Here is a 5,552-nt window from a genome sequence, read left to right as displayed (position 1 = left end):
GGAATCAGCACAGGGCATCCTCACTTTGACTTCAGATACTGGAAATTATCAAGCAACTCCCTCCAAAGGAGCTGGAGTGCACATTCTTTCTCTAAAAACCAGTTTGCTAATATGATCACCTTATAGAATTGCATTCTCTTTCTCATTTCAAACGTGTCACATTAATTATCAGTATGTTTGGAGTGAAGTTCTTATGGTTTAGAGTAGTTTTCCACAAATGCAGGCTGCCCTGAACTGGTTGGCCCATCCCTGTGAGTTAGTTGCTGGATCTCTCTCCAGAGGCATTGTCTTTGAGGGGATTCCATCCTGTATATTTTTACTGCCTTATTCTGTAATCAGGAAATAAGCAGGCAGCTCTCAAGTAAAGAACTAGTAACTTACAGATTCATAGGACTTATTTCAAAATCAAGAATCAGGGGAAAAGGTAATATTAGGTCATTTTGACCAAAGAATCAGCATTTCAATGGCAAATTTATGTAAGGATGGTGATATGGTTTGGCTGTGTCCCCATCCAAATCTCGCCTTGGATTCCCATGTGTTGTGGGGGTGACCCAGTGGGAGGTAATTGAATCATGGTGATGGGTCTTTCCTGTGTTGTTCTCATAATAGAGAATAACTCTCATGAGATCTGATGGTTTTATAAAGGGCAGGTTCCCTGCACAAGCTCTTTTCTCCTGTCTGTTGCCATGTGAGAAGTGCCTTTCACCTTCCGCCATGATCGTGATGCCTTCCCAGCCACGTAGAACTGTGGGTTAATTAAACTTCCTTTTCCTTATGAATTATCGAGCATTAGATATGTCTTTACAGCTGCATGAAAACAGGGTAATATAGATGGGTATGGTGGTTTTAATATTTGTAACAAGAAAGAACTAGCGTAATATGGCCTGTCCCCTTCCTAGGTGTCAGGAGGGCCACCCCTCCCAAAGGAGCGCTTGTGAGCAGAGGTGATCAGAGGACTTTCTGAAGAGTGAGGAGGTGAGGTCACTGCATTTGTTGGGCAACACTTGTATTTGACTCTCACAAGAGAGATTTCTTTTCTAAGTTTCTGTTTGTATATACTAGTGATTTCAGAGGGCCAAAAAGAAGAAAAGGGAGGGAGCCAGTCATTAAGGCCCCTAATCTCAGCTTATTTTGACTGCTTCTCAACACAGCATTACAAGTGGTTGATTTGGTAAGTATGAAGGCAGTAGACCGAAATCTCTGTTCCTAAAGCATTCTTGTTAATGTCAGAATATTTTCTGAAAGCAGTTTTTTTTTTTTCAGCCCATAAAGTAAATCGGCCTACAAAAACGAGGCTTTGCTTTTTCACAGCTTATTCATTCTTGCTGCCTGATTCTCATGCACTCTCAAACTCTTATTACATAAAGCTCAAGATTTCAGCAAATTTTACTCACAAATTATATCATACTAACTTGGTTCATTTTTAAGGTAAAACAGATTTAGTTAAATCACATATTTCAAAGTTGATTCTGATCATTTAAATGCTTGTGGAAGTTCTCTATTTAATTTTTTTAATGACATTACCATTCGTTGCTTTCATTGTTTCCCTAGGAAATGATGTTCTTATATTTTAAAGATGCTAGTTAAAATTTGGAATTGCTTTAACTTCTTTTTTTCTAGCTGAGTGCTTCCAGAAATAGATTATTATCCACAGTGAACCCTCAAATGTCTCTTTAAAAAAATAGACCACTACTTTACTCCAAAAAATTATGTGGCCACTGTTCTAAAATTTTGACTAAAAAGATGTATAAATAATAAAATGCTGATAACAAATACTTACACCTTAAAGAATATTTTCAAATGTGTTTCATACATACAGAGTTAAACAGAAGTAGAATTGAAGTGAGTTGTTTCTATCATTTAAGAAAAAAATCAGAAAATCTTAATTAGTGCCTATTAGAAAATCTCATCACAAAAAAAATATTTACTTAACAGCTTATTTAAAGTACACATAGCTGGAGACAAACACAGTCCTCATCCTAGTTCTTTGGACTTTAACACTGAAAACATCTGAGAAGAAAACCCTGCTGGTTTTCTTCAAACGTCACAGCTGACTTAATTGCTTTCTATAATTCAAACAAAAACCAACTCATTAGACAATCTGTAAAATCAGCACTTTTATGTATTTTTAGCTAAGTTTGTGTGAAACAATCATTACACAATGAGGTAAGTTTCTTGTATGGCATCTGCACACGTGCACACAGACATAGGTATGTGATGTACATATACGAATGTACAAGCAATGAAAGCTATCTTTGTGTGAATATTTGTAAAGTTCCTTTTTAGTGAACCCAAATTTTAAAAAATGTCATGTGCAGTAGAGTATTTGGATAGGCCCATATAAAAAAATCAAAGGCCTTATTTTCTCAGGTGCTTTCTCTGGCAAGGAAAACAGCTCTTTCTAAATATTCCAAGGTATAAAGGATTGAGTCAAGAAGAATTTAAATAATCTCCAGCTTTTGATGTCATAGTGAAATATAACATTCTCCTAAAAACGTTGCTGAATATAACTGCCAAAAATCTGACTAGACTCAGGGTGAACAGTTGTTTCAAATATTTTCTACTTCTTATTTTTTTAATGTGGAAATAAGAGAACCTTAAAATACTGTGAAAGGTATGGGATGGAATATCACCTCATCAGTGCATCCTACTAGGTTGAAATTTCTGGAGAATACTTTGGTATTTGTGCCAATCTCAGACTCTTTAGTGAAGCACTTGTTTTTCCTCAATTTTATTATTGCCGTGGTTTTCAGGTTTCTCCCCTAGCTAATGATGGATGCTTCTTTCCAATATTTTTATATATTCCCTTTTATGTCTCCAAATCATTCCCCAGTCAGTTTAATCATTACCAGTTGCCACTGGGACTGTGTTAGTTCCTGATTGTATCGTGAAAAGCCTTTTCTCTCTGCCTATTTGAGAGAATTATTTAAAATGTATAATCCATCATCAGCTCTCTAATTAGAATATCTGATTTTCCCCACCTTACTCCTTCACCCTCAGAATGACCTGGTCTAATGTACTCTGCAAAACAAAGCATTCATCACTTCAAGCCCATGCTGGGCTCTCTCAGCAATGTCCTTCTAAAGACATTTCCTTTACTCAAAATGACTGATTCACTGCAGCTAAACACACCCATATGGCCTGCCCCAAATGCTGACTTTAATAAATTGGCCAAATGAAATGTTGAGAATGTCTGTATAGCGAGAATACTAACATGCACTTTTTAACAAATGACTGGAGTGTGGTTTTATTGAAAATTACAGTGGTGAAAAGAGAGAGATGCAGGGAGTGTGTGCTGATGCATGGGTGGCCACATTTCCATGAAGACACTTGTTTACCTCGTTAGTCCATTCTTTCCTTTCATAGTAATAGAGTTTTTATCTGGATCACACGACCACTCAGGATGGAGACTCTATTTGTTTCCCTTGCAGATGGATGTGGCATGTGACCAAGTTCTGACTAATGAGATGTCTGAAACTTAAAGTGGAAGAGATATATCGTCTCCTTTTCCTTGCTCCATCCTGCTACCTGAAAAATGGATGTGGTGACAAGCTCTGGAAAACCACAAGGATGAGGACAGCACTGGAGAGATGGTGAAATGATTTCATCAGCACCTAATGAAATTGCCTGGGTATCTGACAGCTGAGTAGAATTGCTCTCCTCCAATTTTTACATGGGAAGGAAATAAAACTCTTTTGTCAGAGACTTTGTTACTTTAAGTCAATGTTATAAGTAGCTGTGGCTATGTGCTAATTCTTTCCATTAACAGTCACGTTTCACATGATAGCCTTCAAACATCTGAGAGTCACAGCATACGCTGCTCTGATAACCTTGTGTTGTTATTTCTCTCAGGGACTGACTTACACTTTGGCTAAACCATCCGGACCTTCAGGTTGAAAACTAAAATCACTGCCTCAGGGTTACCCAATGGATTCTATTGCTGGAGTACACAAAGAAGAAGATGGAAATGGGCCTGAGGGAGAGTCTATGTGCTGGACCAGAGTCCGTGCAGAGACATAATCACAGAACCAGATGAGACATTTTGCCAACTTTTATCAGGGGCAAAAGCCAAGGTCTCTTGCATCTCAGCCTGGTGCAGGGATCATTCTCCTGATGTTTCATCCTTTTTAAAGAACTATCAGAAACCAAATCTTAAGTAGGTGTACCTGAGATATTTTTCCAGTTTTTCCCTTTTCTTATTTTCGATGTAGCTGTGTGTTTCTCCTTGTCCATTCCTCATTTACTAAACTTTCTATAGAATATCTTTTCTACTTAAAACTAGCCCCATGATTCAAAAGTAACCCTTGCTGATTTTGTGCCTTCTCTCACTTTGTGTTTTGGGGAATGAGGCAGATGGTGATTATTTCATTTTTGTCCTTGTTAATTTCTCGAAGCCGTACATATCCCTCTCTTTGGTTTGTGAAAGAGTCAGTGTTTCATTGTCAATAGCATCCTATTTACTTGTCAAACCCCTGGGTTCCATTTAGATTCATTCTTCACAAGGCATTAAAGTAAGGCAGCGTTTTCATAGAGTTACAATATCTTATTGTTGAAGGTGTCATCTAGTCCAATCTCACAACTAGTACAAAAGACTTACAGTTATTGGCTAGCTGTGTGTTTGAGCAACTTGCTTAATCCCTTTGAATCTGATTCACACTAAGTGTGAATAAATGTCTGTAGTTTACGGTTGGTAGTGCTTCAGTAGCAGTAGTAATAACCTGGAATGATACCACTTGCTAGAGTAGTTGTTAATAAAGTTTAGCCTTCCCTTGTTACCTCACAACAAGGTCTCTTTCACATCTGTGCAGTTAAAATATTTTAGTCACTCTTTGGTTAAAATGAACTAATTCCCCATAGTCTCCAACCATTTGCCCCAGGCCTTCCTGGGTAAAGCTTGGAGAATGAATCTACACAGTCCACAGGATGCTGATTCTTCCCAGCAAAGCTTTCCATTCCTCTGGCTGAACTTTCTCAGTGATTCTAACACACTAACATTGTCAGACATGATGGAGATTCAGATCAAAGTCTCTTTCATGAAGCTGGCTTCTCTGCTCTGGATGACCCTCCATACCCTGTGTTCCTCTTAAGGTATAGTACACAGACGCAAAGCACAAAGTTCAGGGGCTGAACCTGACTTTTGATGGACATATCTAGTATTATAGAGAATATTATACCTATATAGTATATACAGGTATATTTATGTAGTATAAATATAGTATACTATATAACAATATAGTAATATTATCCACATATATAATATTATATTAAACAGGAGTAAGTATCAGCATCATCTCCAAAGAAGCCCAATCCAGGGACAAGCTTTACTCATGGTGGGGATGCCTTTAACCAGGCTGTCTTCTTCAAATTTTGACTTTTGTCCCCTTGTATTTAATTTGGTTTTAACCACTTTGGTGTGATTGAGAAATGAGGACTGTTGAATTATCGAAGGATTTATGTTTGTAGGTTCAGTCATTTACCCACTTGACGAACTTGGACAACGAACTAGCATCTCTCCCTTATCTTCCTAATTTGCAAAATTTCTGTCCTGCCTA

General features: G+C 37.6%; 1 long non-coding RNA gene across 1 annotated transcript; it reads left to right on the top strand.

The window, feature by feature from the left end:
• The first annotated feature begins 601 nt into the window (after window positions 1-601).
• On the top strand, window positions 602-5,160 carry LOC116562326. The gene is made up of 3 exons (XR_004273877.1): window positions 602-1,171; window positions 3,432-3,631; window positions 3,853-5,160. It is a non-coding gene; the product is annotated as an uncharacterized LOC116562326 (long non-coding RNA).
• Window positions 5,161-5,552: the final 392 nt, after the last annotated feature.

The sequence above is a fragment of the Sapajus apella genome, unplaced genomic scaffold, assembly GCF_009761245.1.
Source record: "Sapajus apella isolate SASKATOON/1434 unplaced genomic scaffold, GSC_monkey_1.0 scaffold32, whole genome shotgun sequence".
NCBI lineage: Eukaryota > Metazoa > Chordata > Mammalia > Primates > Cebidae > Sapajus > Sapajus apella.
The sequence above is the reverse complement of the archived record's forward strand: the minus strand, read 5'-3'. Positions and strand labels throughout refer to the sequence as shown.